Below are 22,710 nucleotides of genomic sequence, written 5' to 3'. Positions count from 1 at the left end.
ATACCCAACTTTCAGGCCCTCGTTTATTTCTGCCTTTGGCCCATTTCTTCATGCACCTGATTTTAAAACACTTCATAGAAGCTTACAGGAAGTTTTTGCATAGCTTGTACTTGGTGTACTCCACTGACATAACTTATATGTTTCATAGGCCCATATCCCTGCTGGGTGACCTGAAGTAGCCGGTTCATGTTTGGCTTTCTTGTGGTATGACAGTACAATGGTGACAGTTTTCAGATTCCTGTGAAATGATACATTTTCCTCCAGAGTAGGACCTTGAGGCATCAAAAGGTTTCTCCTTCTTTTCCATGTGTGTCTCCCCTTAGCATCCCTCCTTTTTTTTTTTTTTTTTTAATCAGTCTTTATTTATTCATGGCAAGCAGAGGGGGAGAGGGTGTGGTCACACCCAGGATCTATTCTTAAATTCTGTGCACAAATTGTTTTGGAGGTACAGATAAACAACACTGCTTCAGCTATGGAAATAACAGTGTGTTACCGGACTTACTGGAGAGACTTCTAAAGGTTCACACTTCATCCCATCTCCTGCAAACAGCTGCCAGATGTTGGCCTCCAGTTAGGCTGCTCAATGTTGCTTTGATTATTAGGGTTAATCAGGACTCTTTTCTGATTTTTTTTTTTTTTTTAGTGTTCCAAAGAAATTAGACTTCTGAGGTGAATTAGTAACATTTTCATCTGTCTTTGCTTTAATAAGTCTTGCCAAAACAGAGGTTCAGAAGTTTGCTGAGCACCCCGTCACTCTTTGCTTTTGTTGGGTACTGAACAGGTTTTATTAGGCTATTTAAGAAATTGCAATGATGTTGTTAACTTCCAATTACAATTCCAACATACACAGGCATTCTTTATTGACAGGCAAACCTGTGTATTTAGTGAGAATTTAAAATTGGGCCCTTGCTGGCTTGGTCACAGCCTTCACTTTCTTCAGATGATTGGTGTTCCTTCTTCTTCTAACAGAAACGTTGGGTTTCCTTGCAGCCAAACAGACAGCTTCAGTTTAAATCATTTTTGTTGTCCTCTGCAGGTCCTGAGGCTGTAGGGTTGCTTTATTCCATATGATATATTGTCAGGTTTCTGTTCTGTGAAAGGGGGGAGAGATGGTGAAGAAGAGAAAAAACTAAAAATGGTTGTGCCTAGGAGCTTCATGGGTTTGCACTAAATGTGCTCTGTGCACAGAAAAAAAATGTTCTGCTTTTGCTCCAAGCTCGGTAATATGAGATGCATTTTGTGGTGCCCATGTTGTCAGCCTTTCCACTATAACCTCCAGTTTTAGTTTTGTATAATGGCCTCAAATTTAATGCTCAGTGCAAAGTTTTGGTATTACCTCCATCTTCCTCCAGTGAACAGCGTTTCAGCTATATCTTCTTTATTTTTTGTACTTTTTTTTTTGATTCAGAACTGTGAACATGATATTTTATGGCTAAAATTACAAGTCTGAAAGTACCTTTGAATGCATAAAATAATGAGTTGATGTGTGTTATTTTAAATGGTTAGAGTGAATTTCTGCTTTTATTTATCTGTTCTGCCACTGGAATTCTGATAGTAAGATTAAAGTGGGGAAACAAAGGATTAGGAACTGTTTGTTCAGAGGGGCTCTTATGCTGGAGTGTGTTAAGCATTGGTAATGCTAGTATATGACTTTTTGCAGTCAAGAAAAACAAACAATTAAAACAGTTTGCTGATGTTGGCAAGACAAATTTTAGGCATACTCAACTTCATGGGCTAGCTTTTGTTTAGCTTTCAAGTGTCTTGTTTCAGGATGGGATGCACAAAAGACTCCTTTTGATCATGTAGATCTTTACTGTCTTTATACTGGCTGTGCGGCTCTGAATTTGTCTCGCCTTGTGGTTGGTCATTATAACCAGCAAAAATAGTTTGGAAGTAGAAAGGGTAGGCAGAGGGTTTATTAGAGCTGTAGAAAAGCCTCCACGTAAGTGTGGTAGATTTTTTTTCCAGCTTGCGAAGAAGTTGTGCTTTCTGTGTGTTTGTTTTTATGTATGATCAGTAAGTCTGGGATATTTGTTTGTTTCTTTTTATTTGTTTATTTTGTTTGTGGTGTAAATCCTGATCTTGGCCTAATATGAATGCTAATTAGACTTTTGTACTTAGATATACCACCACTGCAGGATCAGAGTCTTAGTAGTGAGACAAATAAAAACACAGACAAGATAATGTAAGAAGGTCAAAAAGAAGCAACGACCAGATCAAGGATAAACCCTCTTGTTCCTGAATTATAAAACAGAAGAAGAGAGATGCTTAGAAAAGTTGGAAGGTGACACTTTAAATGTTTAAACATAAGGATATCCTTTTTGTACACCCTTGTAGAAGATCAGTACTGCAAGACATTACTGAAACTATTACCTTTAGTATGCTTCAATAAAAGAAACATTAGCAAAGAAATATTTGTAAGAGGTAAGTGGGGGCTTTGCACTTCTCTTTTTTTTAAGAAGTGGGACCTTTTAGAAAGCTGTTTACTAGCTCAGGCTTGGGAGTAGTTGGGTAAAATTGATTAAAGCAATGTTAGTTTACCGTAGTCTGTTGTAGGGCTCCTTCTGAGTTCTTGACCATCGGTGGTAACTACATGCCCTACATGAAATGGAGCTAGGGGACCTTGTCGTATAAAAAAGGAACCATCGTATTTCTTATTCTTTTGTATGATCTGAGAAGACTATTTAGCCCAAAGTCTCCAGAAATACATGCCTCCCAAAATACTCAGATCTCTAGCACGTCCAGAGTGCTGCTCCAGACTGGGTTGCTCCTGGTGATTCATAGTGCAATAAGAACTAACAGCACTAGTAATAAAGTGATAGCAATAAGTATTACAAAAATGCGTTTTGATGCTTGAATATGTTTCTTATAGGAAGGAATTAGTAGTTATGCTCTATTGGAAGCAATGTGTTTTCTTCTAAATGAATAGAGTGCCCCCAAGAAAATTGCTACCTTGTCCTTGTTGCAGACTAGGCAGACTTCAGATTCCTGAGTCTTCTTTTGACAAAAAAATGTGTTGCATTTCTATTAGATGTGATAGTTGTCCTAAAAGCTGGTTTATACATTATTTCAACTGCACTACTGGACTAATAAATGCTATTACAAACTTTGCTTTTCATAGTTGCATTGATTTTTTTTCTAGGATGATTTAACTTCTAACAGAGTACAGCAAACAACATTAAATTCTGATAAGCCAGTAATTCATAAAGTATAGGTCATACAAAAGATGAGTTCAAAGCCTGTGGTCAGTACCAGTGATGAAGGAGAAGAAAAAAGATCATTAGGTGTTGAGTTGCATAACAGGTTGCCTTGAATTAGAGTGGAGGTTTTATTACCTTGATGGGTAATATCAGAAGGGACTGGAAAATGTCACTTATGGTACAGTGCTTTGATCCCAGAAGACTAGCTGAGCTCTTACAACAGTGATTAGCATCACTAATCACTATTAGGGAGAAGTTTAAAGGCATAGCTAAGAAATAGTATTTGAAAAAAAAAATGGAGAGATGAACCAAACATCTTGGCATCCAGTTGTTCTGATAATGTGTCTGTACGTGATTCCTAGAGGAAAGATAGCATGTAGTGATGAAGAATGTCTGGTTTTATGGAGTATAAGCAATATGAATTGACATGCTTGAGTGTGGAAAAAAGTTTGGTAAAAGTTTTAGGTGTTTCAGAGGTCATGTTTGTAGCGTGCTCTATCTTCTCTTGAGATAAAAATTTCACAAATCCAAGTTTTGATATAGCTTGGAAACAGCTTCAGATTACATCATGATGGGGAACCCTCACCCTGCTCCTCAGCTACAAAGATAAAATTATTGGCACTGAAACTGATTTATTACAACAGTCTGTACTTAAAATAACTTTTATTACTGTAGTGGCCATAGTGTGGTAAAAGTCCATGGGTGTATTGATGAGGAAAGCTGTGGGATTTTACTTGTAGAAGTGATTTCAAAAGGCTGTATGACTTTTGTGCATTCCTTGATATACCGAAAAAAATCAAGATCTTCCTGATGATGCACTTTCACAGAGTGGTAAGGTCAGCAAGGTCTGCTAAGTGCCTAGTTTTAAATTTGTACAGTCTAGAACAAGTCTTTAGCAAATCACTGTTTTTCTATCAGTTTTCTTCTTAACTGTCTTGTTACTGACTGCTCCTTCATGCTGCTTCCCTATCCTTCTTGTGAAGAGATTCTATTTAGTTTTTCATAAAATGATATCATAGATCCTTTCTTTGTATCTCTAGAGGTCTCAAAAGACAAGTGAACTATAATAATAAATTTACACAAGGCGAGATTAGCAAGTTTTCTAAGTAAGTTTCTTTGTTTGTTTAAGGCATTCTTTGCCTTTCTAAAAAGAACTGAAGGAACCTGACTTTTTAGGATACAGTGGGACAACAGCCTCGGTTGTTTCAGCTCTCATTGTAGAAGAGGGCTTCACTCTCTTTGCTTTAGAGGACAGCAGGTGTTCTGGTAGGCTCTAGTGCCAAGGTACGCGAAGGATGGATGTTCTGTTTTTCTGCAGTCATGCGTATCCTTTTTGTTTCCCTGTTTCTGTGAAATGTGATAAAATTGAACAAAAAAGGCCATCTAGAAGAACTAGCACAGTTACTTTCCCACTCGAGTTTCTGCTGTTCTAAGCACCTGTAGCAAACAATGTCCCCTTAGAAGCCAGAGGTAGGATGAAAGAAAAATAATGTTTTTGGGTAGTGCAGGAGAATGTAAACTCTCTTCATGGTGAATTGGGATATGATGGGTATTCTTGCCACAAGGAAATATCTAGAAACAAGTAGCTGAAATGCTCTCTAAGTCACATTGAATGTGTTAAGCCTGCGAATGGAGCACTGAGTGCTGTGCTCTGAACACCCCTCAGAGCAACCTTTCCGTTCTCCCCCCTCACCCCCCCCCCAAAAGAAAGAAAATTATATTTCTTACTTCTTCTTCCAATATCACATGTAATACCTCCCACACATCTTTTAAGTTGCATCAGTCCTTGCCAAAGATCTGAGAGCTGATGCAGTTTTTAAGAGCGTTCACAATCTTATAATCTCTTTGTGGGAGCAGGAAGAGAATTTGTGCTCAAGCTACTGTCATCCTTGTGTATGTTTCCCACTGTGATATCCTGTATGCACATCCTTTTAAAGTCTGTAGATTATTTTATTCAAATACCATTAATATTTCTGAAAAAATGTTTCAGTATTGTTTGCTTACTGTATGCATATATTTAAAGACAAATATGTCTGTTGTAGTATTAGCAAGAAATCCTGGGTCTGTTGAAATTTAAGACCAACTGGATATTGACTTAACAGTGTGAATCTTCTAATATTAATCTTTCTTTACTTAAACTTAAAAGAGGATAATTTTAAAAATGCTACCGAGATGTGCCTTTCAGTTAGGAAAACTAGGGTTCTATGTATAAATATATGTGCTAGTTAACTTTTTTACACACTCGAATTTATGAGTAGACACAAGTTGGATGTATGAAAATAACTTTTATAAAACCTGAGACTAATATATGTATTTTTTACCATTTTTGAAATAGAATAAAAATGGCAATGATTGCTTTTCAAATGATTAAATCTGATACTTGCACAACTCGAAATCTAAACATTGTTGCAGGAGGAACCTAAAAATAAAACAGATTTCATTGTTCACCATGCAACAAGTTGAAGCTGGGGAAAAGGCAAAAGTAGACAAGGAAACAGTGACAAGTAAATAGTCACTAAAACTGTTTATCACTGAGCTAATAAGCCAAGCCTGGCATTATTGTACAGACAAAACCAAGGAAGATAAAAGAATTCAAAGAGCAGTAAAAATAATAATTAAAAAACAAACAAACAAAAAAACAACAAAGCAAAACTGTAACACTTCTGAACCTCTGCAGATGGACGATTTCTAGAAATCTGACTCAGATTTAGGAAACTGTATTAATGTAAGTAACATGAGATATGACTTGTAGCTCTGTTGCCCTTCCATCAGGGCTTCCATCTTTCTTGTAAAATCACCACCTCTCCCTGATATCTCCTTCATGGTTTGGGGGGGAATTTATTGGTCTATTTAGGATGACTCTTCTACTATGGGATTGTAGAGCAGTTTTGAAATGCTGTTCTTAAGTATAATCTCTTAACAAGTGTCTGACATTTTTAAATACCCAAGTCTTAAGGAGAACTTAGGTACAAACCACTATAACAATAATATTTAACAAGTATTTGATGGCTTCAAGTTCTTTTAGCTGTGCAATGTCAGCATGCTGCACATCTTATCTCCGCTTTCTCAAACTGTTCTAGGGTTCATCAAGAGAATGGAATGAAAAAAAGGAATGAATGGATTACAGCCATTCAGAATGCTATGGAGAAATGATTTAAAAAAATAATAGTAATGGTTGGAAAAAACAACAACAAAAACCTTCCAGGCTATTGCTATTTTCACAAAGCAGCTGTGGTCCAGATCTGTTCAGGTAGCCAGTTCTCCTCACTTTTAGGAGTATGTCTGTGCTTTCTTAGGATGAAGCAATGCCAAATTAATTGAACTGTTTTCTTTCATGAAGCAAATCTGGCTAGGCCATGCTTACTCAGATTAAATACAAGCAAAAATAAAGCTCACATTGGTTCAGGAAGTTTATTTTGTGGTTCTTTGGAAGAGAACATTCTGTCCCCTCTTTGCAAAACCAATACAAACAGTGTCTTGGCAAAGACACGATTCTTTGTAGATACCTTACTTTAAATTATCTCTTGGTTATTTTGCAAGATTAAATGTCACAGTTCCTGTTTCCTGGATGAATTCTGCCTTATATAATTGTGCTTTCACTTTGTAAGTCACATTTACAGATTCAGATGAATAACATAATTAAATTAAATCCTCTAAACACTATTTGAGATCTGCTGATGAGAAATACTTAAAAATAGAAATGGTGACTATAAATTGTAGGACAGTAAACACTGTTTATAAAATAACACTTTTACAGAAGTGGTTATATCTCATTGTAGAAGTGATCATGTAAATACATCTTGTGACTCATTACTGGAAAAGAGCTGTGGAAGTATAGAGTAGCACTAAAACATCTATTGCGAGGGATTTTTCTTTATCAGGTAGTTAAGGAATTGCATGCAAGTTTTGTAGTAAGACATCCTTTTAACTTCAGTATAATTTTTTTTTTTCAAGAGTATTACTAAGCTACTTTGGCTTGCTATCTAAAGGAGTATGGAGGAAAATGCATTTCATGTGCTTATATTAGCTATTTCTCACACGTGAGAATTTGGCGTGCGCTGCTGGAATTGAGTGAGAGCAGGGAAAGAAGTGTGCAGTGCAGCCTTAATCAAACAGTGAGAAATCTCTAGTGCCCTCTTTTGATAATATATTCAGTGGAGCCAATTAATGGGGATCTTGAGTGATGTTGATAGGTTATTGAACTGATTCTTCAAGTGGCCGTAACTCCTACTGACTTGAGCTCTTACTAGAAGGGAAATGAAAGATGTCATGTACCTTGTAGGAAGCAGTACTACTTGTAGTAAGCAATATTCCCAGAGAGTGAAAAAAGCAAGCATATATGCTATCTGAACAAATCTCTGCTGTAACAGCTTTGAAGTGAGGTGAATTTTTACATACACATCTGGATGTAATTTTTGACAAAGAGCTATATTTAAAAACAAACAAACAAAACTCATAAACTTTGCATTTCCCTACGTTTAAATCCAAAGAGTATAATGTTTTGATTGTCATGTCAGTCTTATCTCTTTTAGCAAAGCCTTTTTCTTATAATTAAGGGGGCATCAATTTTTCCAATTGATGGCAAGTCCAATCTGAACCACCCACACAATTATTTCACCCTTCCCTCCCCCCATCAATATCTGATATTTTGTTTGCACAGTCATTATTCATTAACTGCACTCATGTCCAGGGCTGCAAAGAGCAAAATAACATTAGCAAGGTGGAACTTGGAGAATCTCCACTGAAATCCATTTTTTCCTTTTCTGTCTTTTATTGGCTTTCAAATGAGAATCTCAAAACCTGTCACAAATTTTTGAGATAAGGAGCTTTGAAACAATGAATATAGTATTTTTATGGTACTTCCTTTTCTTAGCAGAGTTCTTTAGTTCTTCCAAACTGCTCAGAAGAATTAAATTCTGAGTAAGGAGATCACAAATAGCTATTTGAAAAGAAAAGAGGTGTACTCGTGTGTGTTGGTGTGTCGTGTGTGTATGTGTGTATATATATATATATATATATATATGCATGCTGTCAAGTCTATTCCTCTGTCTCAGAGATTTGTAGATGAGCCTGTTTGGTGTAGAGGTAACCTTTTCCACTTGCCTGTATCCTCAGGAGGCTGTGTCTGTCCCCTTGCCCATATGAAATACAGAGGCCCCCACATAAAGGTCTCACAGGGTTTGCTGCTGAGGCTCTTTTGGTACATATGGTGTTTTTCAAAGCTTGGTCTTGATTCTTCGGAAACCAACGTCGGCCCTCTCACACCAACCAAGGGTATTGGTAGGCACTGAATGTGCTTGTAACAGTACCTGGCTCTTAGACTTCTCCTCATCACCTGCCCTCATATTTTATTTAGAGGGCTATCACCATTATCTGTGTTTTGCTAGGGAGAAAATGCTCATAGGGAGGTCGAGGGTCTTGCACAAGGCCAGTGAGCTGGGAAAGGCCAAGGCTAGTACTGGGAAATGATGTATTGATGGAGGGCAGTCCATGCTGCCTCACTGTGTTGTGCCAGTGTGTCGTCATTTCTTCAAATTAGGCTTGAGTTGAAGTATGTTGAGCAGGTTCACCAAATTATGAATTGCCTAGCTTTCCTTGAAACACTGAAATTTTAAATTTTTAACAGAATTAGGTGATTACCAGGTAAACTCTCGCTGTATGTTAGTAAGCAGCTTGATAAAGTTCAGTATATAAGCTGGTTGAATATGCTATTTTATATGTTAATATGCAACTGTTGGATCAATTCAGATTGACTGAATTGACCTGTTGCCACCTGTCCTGTCACTGGATTGACTTGCTGCAGCTTCTTCTTAATTCTGTGCTCTCTGTTGCTATATCAAATCGATCTGTACATTTTAATTACTTTTAATTGGATTTATCTTAAAATGGAAGACATCACTGCAGAATTGGCCCTGTAAGAGAGGAGGCTGTGGGATCTCTCATAGAACTGGAATAGTATAATGATCTCCCAAAGAGAGTAACTCATAAGAAAATACAACTGCAAATACCATAGGTTTGGTAAAATTTGAAAGACTGCTCGGCCTTTGGGATGGTGCAGCTACAAAGCAAGAAGCAACTTGTACATACAACTTGTTGGAAGAAAGACTGCTCAGCCTTTGGGATGGTGCAGCTACAAAGCAAGAAGCAACTTGTATGTACAACTTGTTGGAAGGAAGTGTTGGATGTGAATAAAGAAATGAAGTAGAAAAGGACTAAATGCATCTGAAATGTTGAATGCCAGATTCAGTATTGAGGGGTGGCATAAATTTGTGGAGAAAATGAGATTATCGTAACTGTCACCTCCAAAAATAAATAAGTAAAATCCTAGTGTTTGCTCTCGTCTCCTTCCTCTGCCTCTTGCCTTGGCTTTCACATTATTCTTCCTTTCCAAAATTCTCAGTTCCTAAGCACCCCAGGGGCTCCTGCCCCACTGGTTTGTGGGGAGTTTTTTGACTTTTTTTTTTCTCCTCAGTCCCAACACATTTTGTGCCATCTCCCTCCCATAGGGTCCAAGGTGGCTGCTGGTGCCTGGTGAAATCCATCCTCAAACTGTGTTTGACAGTAGAATTTAGCGTGGAGGTTGTCTGGGCATCCTGACTGTGAGTTTTCTGTTTGCTGTATGGAAGGTTTGTTTTTGATATTACTGGTGTTTAGAAAGTTCCCGGGTCTGAAAGCAGTGGATGAACTCCAGTGGAGATGTACTTCTCTCTCTCACACAGCAATGGGAAACCACATTTTTAAGAAGTCAGTGCTTAGCAAGTCCAACTGATTGCATAATGCACAGTGGAATTGCTAAGCTGAACCTGTTTCCCTTCTATTTTTCCAGTGATTTGTCCTTTCGGGCAGCTGCCTTCTCAGTGCCTCTGGAGAGACATCAGCCACTTGCACTGAGTGAGCAGCGGCAGGGGCAGCACCTCCGAGGCTGCAGTGCGAGTCCCAGGCATGCGGCGTTTGCACAAGTGGTCACTGGCGAGTTGCACCTAAGTGCAGCTTCTCTCTCTTTCTGTCTCTTTAATAACTGGCACCTTTTAGCAAATTGTAAGTTTCTGGATGCAAAGACTTGCCTTTCTTGCTTGTTTGTTCCCAGGAGGGAACTGATGAGCTGAGAGAAAATGAGACTGAGCCAGACTACCAGCTAATCTTAGGAAATCCTTACTCTTTGTTTGTATGTTTATGGATTATTATTTTCCCCTCTTCCTCCATGAAATGAGTAACGTCCTGATTGAGGCCAGACTTTGAATCTGTAGCAGTTGGTGTGTCATGCTAGGCAGTATCACAGTACCTTTTTAATCAGAGGAGATTTCATACCCTGTGCCTTAGCACTTCATAGCCTGAAAATACAAGCTGTGGGGCTCTGATAACAGTAGTAGTGACTGGCTACTGTCAGCATGAGGATGATTAAAAATGAGTGTGTGAGCGAGCTTGTTCACTCCCTATCCAGCTGAATAGAAAATGAAACTCTCCAAAGCCTTTTATGTAAGTGTGTGGGTTGTTTTTTTTTTTTTCCTATTTAAAACTCTGTGTGGCTGTGCACAGACAAACTTCATCCCCAGCTTCCTTTTGAAGATGCTTTGTAAAGAAAAAACTATACTTGTTTTGACCTTTGAAGCGTGATCCTGTCTTCAGTTCAATACTAGATGTACCCTCTTTGCAAAAGATAATAGCTAGCAATTTCTTTTTGAGGGGAAGGTGGTTTCCAGTCAATTTCTCCCATCTGTGATTTTCTTTTTCTTCATAAAACAATGGCAATCTGCTTCTTCCAGCAGCTGAAACGCTGTGATTCTTTGACAGCAAATGTGTGGAGTGCTGCCTTGCACCTTGTAACAACTTGCTTTATTTAAGACACTGTCGTGCTGGGCTGACTGCTGTCTTCCCAGTAGTGTTGCACCAAGGAATTATTAATCAGATGCAGCCTGGTCTGCAAAACACATGTTCACTATTAAAAACAATGTGTGTGCCCTTAGCTATTGCTAATGACTCAAACATCTCTGAGAAACTTGGGGTGAAGTAGATGCTCTGTACGTGGATAGAGTCCTATTAAAGTATCAGTATGATACAGCTCAGCATCAGATACTAAATCTTCCTATGAGTATCAGATTTGAGGATTGGTGCTTTAAGCAGAAGTTTAAAGTCATCTTGAGAAGATAGGAGTTCCTGGTAAGGATGGGCACAGAGAGGGAAATATACCGTGGGCTCTTGTACAAGTCCTTCAGATTTTTACTGTGTTGTTATGAGTGCTCCTTGGAATATTTGGACAAAAACCTGGAGGTTGGTGCTGGACTGAGGTGTACGTGCTAACTTGATTAACTTGAAAATGACTTTGGCCTGAAAAATCATCAGTGTAATTCCGGCTTTATGCTGGAGGAGGCAAAGACAGAACAAGGAACTCAATTATGTTATTTCAAGGTCCACTAGTTTATTAAACCAGGCTAAAACCAGTATGTTTTAATTAACGGAAAGTTTGGAAAAACAGATTTTGTGCTATTGTAAAGTAGCCATTGTATTTTTGCAAGTTGCAAGATATGTGCCCTTAGGTTCACCTCACTCATTACTGCTGTTCCTCCTGCTTCAATGCAAGCATAACAGCTGCTGTCTTGGGAACCACTTAAGGTGTACACAGTTGCTTGATACTGCTCCAGAACTCTGAATGCCAGAGCTTAAATAATACAACAACCTCAGCTGTAACTCTGGCAACCTTTGAGGGAAAAGTTTTTAAAATTGTTGCAATTGATTTTCTGAGTGCATAGAAATATAGGAAGCAAGATAGCAATTGAAGTGACGTGCTTTTATTTAAAACTGCTGTCACTTGGGTAGATGCGCTTTCTTTTCAGCAATAAATAAAAAACTTTTCAGTATTTTCAATTATTAGAAGTACGAGACCATGAATTTTACAGAAGCCTAATCCTTTCAAGTAGATAAAATTATTCTTGTGCAGCTCAGTGGAAGCATGTCTGTGTCTTGGTAAGGAAGGTCTCATGATCATGAGTAGCTGTTGGCTCTCACGTCTGATCCCAGTCTGTTTCCCAAGCCCAAATGCCAGCTTGAATGGGGGAGAGGGCAAAAATCTTTGCTCCCCTATGGGAGGAGTGGGAAAGCATCTCTGTGTGAAGTTATTTCTTTTGAAGACCAAGATCATCAGGAAGGTACGTTGAAAACTCATTGCACAAATAAAAATCGAGTCAGCCAACGCCTGCTTATCACGTCAAGTAGTGATTACACCATGACGTAAATCACTGGGTGCTATGAATAGGTTTGCCTGTGATTGCACTTTAGAAATGTGTGTGAGTTCAAATGTAGTTTCTTCCTTCCCTGAGAGCAGTAGTAATGCTGTGGGCCTAGAGCTTCAACTGCAGCATACGTGGTGAGTGTCCTGCACTTTGGGTTAGGCTGTTTTGCTTTCTGCTTTAAATCCCACTCAGTTGTAATCTTTATTTGTAACCTGAGTTTTCTCAAAACTTTCTCAAAAACGTTTTTTTTTATTGATCATGTTTTTGTATTCATAAAGCTTTTTTCTTAATTTTATGCATCCTTTTGTGTCAGAGCGGTATTAAATCAAGGTGATTGGCTAATACAAATATTGAAGAATCAGGTAAATGAACCTCCTGCCTCAGTTCACCACAGGTGCTGATTGTTGTTGACGTGCTGAAACACAGTGACAGAAACACCAAACCCTTCATAAGCCTGCAAGTCGGTAACAGTCAGCTATCAATGAATACTTTGAAATGTTACAAAAATATTAGCTTAAGCAGTTGATTTGAACAAATCAAAACAATTTTGTTAGCATATGTTTTGCTTGGCTCCATGGAATCGCTGAAGCTAGTTGAGTATTTTTTGAATGCTTCATCACAGCAAAATAGAACTTAATTCCTGATGGGAGTGAGATTTAACCTCCTCTTAACTGCTCCAATCACCTTTATTTTGTGTTTTAAAAAATATTCCTAAGAACCATTATGTGTGTGGTTATTTTTGTTCTTTTTTTTTTTCTCCTTTTGATCCTGTGTTTCAAAACACATGTTTATGCTCTGTTTTAGATCCTAAAGGTAGGGAGGGCTTTCTCCCATCAAGACATTCAAGACCTGGCCGTTCATGGGGTGGGGGGGGGGTGGAGGATTTGCCTTTGGAGAAATAGGGAAATGTGGGCATTACAAGAGCCATCTTCGAATGCGGTGCAGGTGCTGCCTCCCATGTGCCCTGCTGCAGGTGAAGGATTGGTATTCCAAGTGAGAGACCCGCTGCTTGCAGGGTGTCGACAGCTTGTCATTACTGACAGTGTTTCATCTCGTGCTTTGTGGCTGGGAAGGTTTAGAAACGCTCATAATCTCTTTCCTGCGGTGACTTGGGGAAAGGTTTTGGTTTGTTCCTTCTAGGCTCAGGGAGAGAAGAGACACTCCACTTTTCATTTCTGCTGAGTTAACAGTTATTTTTACCGTCTAGGTCAGACTTTCTTAACCTACCCAGAGCCATTAAGCTCCCGGGGAGGGAAAGTGGATGTGAAGAAAAGGAGCAGCAGGAGGGGGGTTGAGGAGAAGGAAGAAATGGTAGTTAAACAGGTTTGGGTTTTGCTTACAGGTGTGGTGTTTACTTTCCAGCAGCTATTTCTAGTACATAGGGAAGGTGAGGTGTCAGTAGGTATGTGTAAGCGTGTGACGTTTGCCCAGCCATGTGACAAGGAGGGGTTGCACATGAGCTGGTTCTTCCCATCCCTCGTAACGGGGGCTGTAAAAAAGATGTTTTTGTTTAACGTGTAACCCTGTCCATTCTCTGCTTTGGGCATGCATGCTGAGCTGATGAAAATTAAATTAGCAATGAGATCCAATTACATCAAAACAAAAGCAAGCAAGCAAGCCCCCTGCGGGGCGCAGGCGGGGAAGCAACCTTCCTCCTCACTCCCTGAGGAAGGCAGCTCTCAGGACTGGTGCCCACCCATGTTTTGGGAGGCTGCTGTGGCAATGAGTAGCCTTCATGGAGGGCCTGAGGGCAAGTGTGCACGGCTGACTTACTTCTCCTGTGTGAAACAAGCTGCCTGTCACACGGCACCAGAGCATGCGTTCAGGCAGCGGTACTCCTGCTCCCCAGGATGAGTCAAGAAACAAAGCTGTTGTCGTAGAGCTAGTCGTTGACACGATCTTCACTCAGCGCTCATATACAGTGCATTGCATTACTTCTATTACTAGCAGGGGCTGGGCGATGTCAGGGAGGTGTGCATGGACGGGGGAGTTGCAGGCCAGCTGATACGCCTCACTTGCGCAAGCTGGTGACACTGAGCTTCATTACCTGGGCATGAGTAAGGCTAGCAGAGATGGGAATACACTAACAAGGGTGCTCTGCGGAAGGAAAGAGGGAAATGCTATTTATCTGAAAGGTGGTTTTATTTTTTTCCCCTAGTGTTTCAAAGATTACATTTTCTGTACTGAGAGAGGAAAAGAACTAGGAATTGCCTGCATGTAAGTATTGTTTCTTCTTAACCTCCTTTTATCAATAAATACTACAACCAAATATGAAATTCACTGCAGTTCAAAATATATGATTATTTTTCATTAATATATGAAAATCTAAGGTAACTGCATTCTGATACAAAAGTGCAAATTAGAATACATGTAGAAGTATTTTACACGAGGTGTGTGTGCTTTAAAATTTCAATGAAGTCTCACTGTTACCAGTATAGTTTGGTGGTACAGTTATCTGAAGATGTTATGAATATTACTTGTAGGTAAAGAAATGCTTTCAAGAAGGGCCTGGAAATTTTGATTGATTTCAAGTTCTATAGCATTGCTGCTATGCTGAGAATAACAAGCATTTTTTCAGCAAAATACATGTCTGCTTCTATGATCTGTACGTTTTCCCCCACTAGAAAACCCAGTGGAGCTGGTAGGAATGAATTCCCACCTGAGGCAGCTCTCAGAGAATTTCTTTCCCTGTGCATTGCCTGTGTTCCCAGAGTTGGCAAAGTTGCTCCGTATGTAACTTCTAGGAAGTGCCTAGGAAAAACTGAGTCACTGGGGATGATCCAGTGGCCATGACAAACACAGTGAAGTTAAAGTGTCTAATTGTGCTGCATAATTCCTGAATTAAGGAAAAAGAAAATTTAAGAAAAAATTCCTGAATTAAGAAAAAATTCACATTAAGTGTGAATTATTCAGTTCTGTGTCAGCTCCTCATCTCTTAAATAGGAAGAATCATGCTTGGTGGTTTCACTTGTGAGGCTAAATGCTTTGAAGATTGTCTTGTATCTTGACTGAAGCAATAGTAGAGAATCACAGAGGAAGATGAAGACTTTGCAGAAACAGTAACACCTTTTCTAGTACTCAAAGTGAAGCCGAGGAAGGCCGAGCACGTGGCCCCGTGCAGACTCGACAGGACTTCGTGCTGGTTGAGAGCACCTGGGGAGGTGACCTCCTCTCCCTCCCACAGTGTTTTGAAGCTTGTCATCTTCAGGCTTCCACCGGCACAATTTAAACACACTGTCAGCTCCTTTCAGTGGCTCGCTTAGTTAAAAACTTCCTTCAGTGAGGAGATATTTAATTATGTCTTCTAACACATTATTCGAGATTCTCACCTGGCATTCTGAGAATCTGGAGAATGCCGCTAATAGAGTGGAGCCAGCATTCACAGGAATAAATTAATAGCAGTACCATGTTCATGTTTTCTTACCAACTGACGTATTCTCCAAGGCTAATGCTGTACCTCCCCTACTTCTTTGAATTCATTTGTTCCGTTTCAGTTCATTCTTTTGAAATATGTTGTGATGAATGGGTTCGCTTTACAAGCCTGTGATCAGCAGCAGCTGTTCGTAAACATGTTTTAAATTGAATCCATCTGTCAGTGGGCTCTTTAAAGTGTGAATTTCACATTATCAGGAGACCTGGTAACACCAGGGTAGTATCTGGGTGCTGTTTGCCAAAAAAAGGGAGGGCAAAAAAGCAAAGTGAAGTGTCCTGGGTTGGGCTCTGGGATACCCTTGCAGTTTCCTATGTTGTGCCATGCTGTAGCCTGGGGAGAGGAGAGCTAAGTGGCTGCAAGCAGTATTTTTGTGCTGACGTACGGATAGGTGTTCAGAAGTAGGTTGTATAAACTAATGGGGAGATGAACTGTGGTTAGCTTTCTAGAAACCATATGCAGTGCTGGCTGCCCGTTTTTTTGTCCTGACACTTTGATGAACCTCTATCATCAGCTCTTTCTTATTTGTTTGTAGCATTGGGGTAGATCAGCGTTCTTCAGAGGGATGAACTAAAGAGGAGGAGAAGTGGCTTATTCAAATCAGCAAAATGAGTCAATGCTTCCTTTTTGCCCCAGTGCACATGCATCATTTCGTATTTTGTTTGTACCTAGAGGAGGGGGGAGTATGTCTGCTAAGGCTGCTTTGCAAAATGCATTTGTGGCAACATTTGAGAACAACAAATGGCCACTCACTGACTGCATTCATTGTTCTCATAACTTAATGTAAGGGCTTTGGTGCTTAATAATGGTCTTAGTAAGTTGCATAGTGGGTATGAAACCCAGCTGATTATTGGATTGCAGCCTTCTGGTCTTATCCGCAGGTAGCTTCTGACGTTTTCCTTCTCTCCAGTTTCTTCCTCACCAAGACTATAGTGGGAGGACTGGGCTTGTGCTGTGGTACGTGCATAGATCTATGGAAAAACATTTGTTACCAACTGAATTTTACTCACCACAAAATACCAAATGTTTAGCAAAGCATGTAATTTTTATTATATCATTTCTTTTTAGAAGGGACAGCCTCCTTTGGAGGGCCAAAACAGTACAGCCTCCTCTGCCACTGAAAAATCTCCTATTTCATAATAGGAGGGTCATATGTTATTTCTAGTCTCAGGGATCTGGCATGGTCTCTAGCCGCAAAGGGTACCTTTTATCAGTGGTCAGGTAAATGTTGTCCACGGACAGTCCCACACTTATGGGAGGCTTCATGCAGTGGGTTAAGTCCACACATGTTTCTTCAGCAGCTCAGGAGGCTCTGGTACAAGCTTCTTGTTCTCTGTTTTATCATTGTGGTCTCTGAGCATCACTGGACAACAGCACAGCTGCCTCACTGCTGCATCCTTAGCGTAAGTGCCAAATCAGCACTTTAATTAACACTAAATTCAGTTCTGGCAGAAGTACAGAGAAAGGATAAAACACAACACTGAAACAAAAAAACACCCAGACTGGCTTTGTAAGCTTGTATTTGTCACTCAATGCTAGCACAGTATCTTTGAAATGAAGTGCCCATTCTTGTGTGGTGAGAGAAGAATGTCATAGTTTTTCTTCAATATATAGAAAATAGTACTGTGTATACCAGAACCCGTTATTGCTGTGCACCTGATAAATACAGATTATTTTTTTTTAAATAGCAACTCATTAATGTGTTCCACATGGAGATGGTGTGAATTGCACACTGAGTGAAGAGATTGATTGATGTTGGATTATGTTAAGAAAATACGGCTGGCAGAAGGAGTCAATACATGCTCTTTTTTTCCCCCTTGAAGTGTATTGTTTTTCTTGCATGTGTTTAATCAGAGAACTTAGCTGGGGAGTGCAATTGCTTTAGAGCTGACAATACCTTGTTATCTTCCTTTAAAATCCTTAGTAGTGTTAAAATATGGTTATTAAGATCTGGTACTCATTTGAATGCCTGCTTCGACTTTGGATTATAAACACGCAGTATCTGTAAATCAGCTGCAGGCAAAGAGCAAGCATTCAGTCCTTCGCCATTTGACCTAGTAAAGACTAAAAGTTGTGCACCACTCAGCAAGTGAAAAACCTTTATCTGCAAGCCCTTGGACAAATAGGTGTCCTTCCACACAGTTGTTGAGCAGAAGTAGCTCAGAAAAGCCTTCCTAAGCAAATGGCTGGGGCTGGCTAAGGAGTGCAGCAGTACTCTCATGGAGCGTGCTGGCTTCTGATTTGAGTTTTTCGAACTTCACAAGTTGGGCCTGAACAGAGGGAATTGGCAGGAGAGCAGAGGGGAAAACTCTTTCCCTTCCTGCTTACATATGTGGGGGTGAACATGGAGAGCATTGAAAGGCATTGGCAGAGTATGCCAGGCCCACAGAGTGGGTATTTGGAGAGGTAGCAGAGCTGTCTAAGGAATGAAATGCTTTTCTAGACTGTACTGATGTAGAGGATGAAGTAGCTTTCTTTTATTTTTGTTTTAAACAGGTTCTTTTCCTTGGACTTTTACAAATATTTCCAAAAAAATAAAATAAAATAATCCTAACAACAGTACTTCAGCACCATGATAAATTTTAAGCAGAAATGCTGATCGGTCTGTGTTATCTTTGTGTAGTCTTGTGTTATCTGTAGTTTCTCACTCAGAACTAGATGAATAATGTATTTCTGTTAATACCTGTGACTGACTGAATGTGCAACTTTTATGATGAATTAGCAGCATGAGCCAGCATCATTACTGCCGAATAAAATATTCAGTTTCTTCTGCTTGATATTGTCCATGAGGAGTTGCAAGTAATGTTCTAGTACCTGGTTTACTTTTTTATCAGGTGTGCAGGGCTATTTTGTTCCTGGAAATGTGAATCTGTGAACAGGGTAAGGTACAGTGTGAACCGAAGAGGTTTGTAATTGCTGTTAATTGCTGCAATACTTGATGAAGGTTCAAAACTGTAATGGCTGATCCAATAACGATGTGATAGATAGCAAAATGTTGAAATTGCTAGAAACCCAATTGTCAAGCACTACAGTCTTAGCAGATAAAACAATGAAGGCTTTATTATGGTGCCTCAATTTATATTGTAGCTATTGTAGCAGAATCTGAAATACTCCTTGGTGCCTTCTGGAGGTGGAAATTTCTTCCATTTTATTTATTTTGAAACTCTAGATGAAAGATCAGTTGACATATAGAAAATGTAAAACTCAGAGTGTTTACTATAATTGACTGTTGCCAGTTTCTTTACCTACAGGATTTCTGTTTAATGCAGCCTAGGCTATAAATGGATTTCCTAGGAGAATTAACTTTTTTTTTCTTTGGCAATCCTTTTGGTAAGTGAGTTGTAATGACTTACTGTAAGCCATGCAGCGTTTCTTAGTGTTTTCTACTGAGTTTGGGAAGATTTCTTTAGAGGGAAAAGTTTTTAAAAGCTGCTTTCTGATATTTATTATTCACAAACAGTTTTTTCCCTGAAAGCTCTGTATAGTACCCTGTGTAACCAAATAGCATTCAGTCATCTAGTATTAAATACAGGATTACAAGGAGCAATGAGCTAGAGGTTACATTTGTTTGTATTTAATTTTTAATACTTAATTACCAAACATACATCAAACCAATTTCCATTCATCTTTTCAGACACTGCTATGATGAAGTTGCACAATATGAGATTTCACTGGGCAATATGAAAGGAGAACAGTGTCTTTCAGTTTTGTTTTTTAGTGTGGGATGACACTTTTGGGTTTGCAGGGCAGTCGTTGCAGATTGCCACTTCACTGAATCAACTGTGTATCGAGCCACAGCTGTATATGTTTGTGATGGTGTATGTGGGTTGTTGTTTTTTTCTTTTTTTTTTTTTGAGACACAAAACCCATGTCTGTTTCCTCTGTACCTAACCCGTTTTCTTGTATTGTGTGGGCAGTATGTGTTAAGTAACCAGGCAGCTGCCTGACGAATTACCTGCTGTTCTCTTGTAAGGAGAGGAACCCTTGGAGTGGGACCTGCTTGTCAAGGCTGGCATTGTGCCACTTGCTGCTGCTCTCCTCCTTGCAGTCGCTTATTCAGAGACATGTACTAGTCAGAAAGACAGGCATGTAGGGCTGAATCACACTCCGTGATTTCACGGAGTATTTCAGAATAGCCACTTTCCTGCTGGCATAATTTAAATTTCACTCCTCCATTGCACTACGGTTAGGTCAAAGCAAACCTGCAATTCTGGCTTCTATGGCAAATGCTGCCCTGTTTGAAACTGGGCGTGTGGCGAGGCATCGTGTTCATTACCAAGCTCCTAATACCCATCCAATTTAATCCCTGTCAGCGTCCTTTCCACGGCTCAATTGAGAGCCCTTGCTACCATACAGCAGCTGTGCAATGTACAGTGTGTAACACAGTGCTGTCTGTGTCTGTGCTTTGTCTTCTGTAGCCAAAAAGCATTTCAGGCAAGGGAGAGCCGATGGCTACTTTCTCTGTAGGCTTAATTGTTGATAAATAGGGATCTGATACAGCTGACATCTTATTGATAGGCTTGAATTGTGTTGAGTAGGATTACGTGCTCCTGAGAGTGCCTCAGGAATCCATGGGCTTTGGCACCTGCCTGTTTGGACGGATGTGCAGCTGGTTACAGCTAATAATTAATAGAGATGAAATGCAGAAAAATACAGCAAATAAGGAAACACAAATTCCTTCCAAGAAAAGGAAGAGTAAAGTTCAGGATGCTGGCAAGGCGTTCGTACACCTGCAGAGTTTTATAATGCTCTTCTGTAAGCACCACTCAAAGATTTCAGTTTTTAAACAGGGAGGGTGTCATTCTTTGGTTTTCATGCTGATCCCTCAGCAGGGTTAGGAAGGGAGTTTCTGACGTTCTTAGCAAAGGTCACCAGGATCACCTGCTTCATTATGTGGTCAATAGTGAAATATTGACTGCTAGCAGATGCAAAATATTAAAGCAAGTAGATCAAACACTCAAGTTGTTACAGTTGTGTGTTGCAAAAGTGATCTCATTCTGTCTTATTTCTTGTCCCATAGTATTCCTCATTTAAATAATGCTATTGACTTTTCCTTCTCATGTGTAAAAATTTTTCATATAGTTCTTACTGATATTTTCTTTGTGCTTAAAAAACCAACATTCTCCTACAGGTGTTAAACTGCTTCATCTTATTCATGTTTTGAGAAGAGGCCCAAAGAAATCCAGACCAGAACTCTTTCTACTTAGTTATTATTCTTACTCACATTGTCTTAAAAACAGAACACTATTGTGTGACCAGTTAGAAACATAACATCTTATTTTAAACTAGTTCATTGCTTAATGGATTCTATTATTTGGAAAATTAGAAAGTCATAGAAAGTCATTAGAAAAATCATCAGTCATAAAGATTTTTTCCCCATTACTTTAAAAAACATGTTTATCTGAAAATGTTTAATTTGTTATTGGTATGGAAAATAAAATTACTCAAGCATCTGTAAGCCAGTCAACTTCCCCCATTCCCTCCCTCTGATTTGTTTCTTTCTGCACTTCTGTGTACTCCATCTGTGTGTGTGTGTGGCGCGGGGGGATCACTTTCTCTGTTCTCTCTTCCCTGGGCTCATTTCCACTCTTTGCTGGCAAAGAAACTCTCATTATTGAATCAGAAAAATCAGCCAAACCTTGCAGGCACTGTTTATAATTTATTTTAAAGATGGGGTTTTATCCCTTGGGTTATTGCAAGTGTGAGGAGTTCTTGAAATCTATTGCTGTTCTGACACTTCACCTTTGGTTTGAACATCTGCTGTCTACTCTGGGATTTTCCTAAAAATTGCTCAGGTGAGGTCAGTAGTTCACAAGCCTCTTTTAACCACCCCTTTAGCCTACTGGTTTTGTACCTAGAACCCGGGTGGCCTGGCATAGCTAAGCTTTGGGTATACGTGTCCTGTCTTCCTGTTACTTCCAGGACATGCACAACCTTCCACTTGGTGCTCCAAATTGCTCCATACATGGGTGTTACATGCTACGTTTGCTGTTGAAGTAACAGCGTGACTGTGTGCTGTTGATAGAAATTGTGAGATGAACTTTGTGGTGTACATAGGAAGCTTATGCCCCAGTGCTTACAAAAAATCTCTTTAGAAAATCCCTTTGACAAGTTCGATAGGTGTTTAATAGGTTAAACGCTAAGGGATGCCAGCACAATACATGTTAGTGATTTCATGTGCTTGGCTTACATTATCCAGAGGTTTCCTACATTGTGTGCACTGGGATTTTTCAAAGCAGTCTGGACAAAGTAATCCTGTACATTGTATTCATTTCACAAGGAATTCTGTTTTCTGGTCTGCTTTGAAAATTTAAATTACCATTTTTTCATGGAGGGAGGGGTTTCTTTATTTTTAGGAATTGCACTCTTAAAAAAATGGCAATGGATTTTCCTCTTAAAAGTCCTTGTAATTTGTGATATCACAACATAATAAAATTGACCTCGGCCTTAGAGGTTTTGAAAAGACCTCTTTAGTTTACAAGGCAAATATCTAGACAATTAAGTTCTTTACGTTGAAATATGCAGTGATTTCATGTTTTGTTAATACTAAATTCATGATTCCTTGAGTTATACTAACACTGCTACAGTGAGCAGCCAAACTTTGATTTTCTTCTCCACTTTTACAGTGACATTCGTCATTGTAAGATTGTAATGCAATGAATTTGCAAGGTAAACGTTTACTTATTAAGTGAAGGAATTCTTGGTTAACGCCCTTGGAAAACTCAGTGAGGAACTTCACACAATACCTAACTCATAAGAAGACGACACCTCTTTGCTGCTATGCAAAGTTATTTGTCATTTAGGGAAGAAGTCAAGCAGCATCTTGAGTGTCAGTAATACCTGACTGTGTGTT

The 22,710-nt window shown here is 39.4% G+C and overlaps 1 protein-coding gene across 7 annotated transcripts in view; it reads left to right on the top strand.

Annotated features, from left to right (window-relative positions):
- The window catches only part of EPS8 (EGFR pathway substrate 8, signaling adaptor), a 134,037-nt gene that overhangs the window by 23,776 nt on the left and 87,551 nt on the right, over window positions 1-22,710 (top strand). For 4 of the 7 annotated variants that reach the window (XM_013172933.3, XM_013172934.3, XM_066999104.1 and 1 more), the window contains exon 2: window positions 14,586-14,644. The exons of the other annotated variants lie outside the window; for them this stretch is intronic. The gene's annotated coding sequence lies outside the window, so the exon portion shown is untranslated. The remainder of the gene's footprint in view (window positions 1-14,585; window positions 14,645-22,710) is intronic. 7 annotated transcript variants of the gene reach the window in all.

Source organism: Anser cygnoides, chromosome 1, assembly GCF_040182565.1.
Source record: "Anser cygnoides isolate HZ-2024a breed goose chromosome 1, Taihu_goose_T2T_genome, whole genome shotgun sequence".
Taxonomy (NCBI): Eukaryota; Metazoa; Chordata; class Aves; order Anseriformes; family Anatidae; genus Anser; species Anser cygnoides.
Note: the sequence above shows the minus strand (reverse complement) of the source record. Positions and strands in the feature narration are given on the sequence as shown.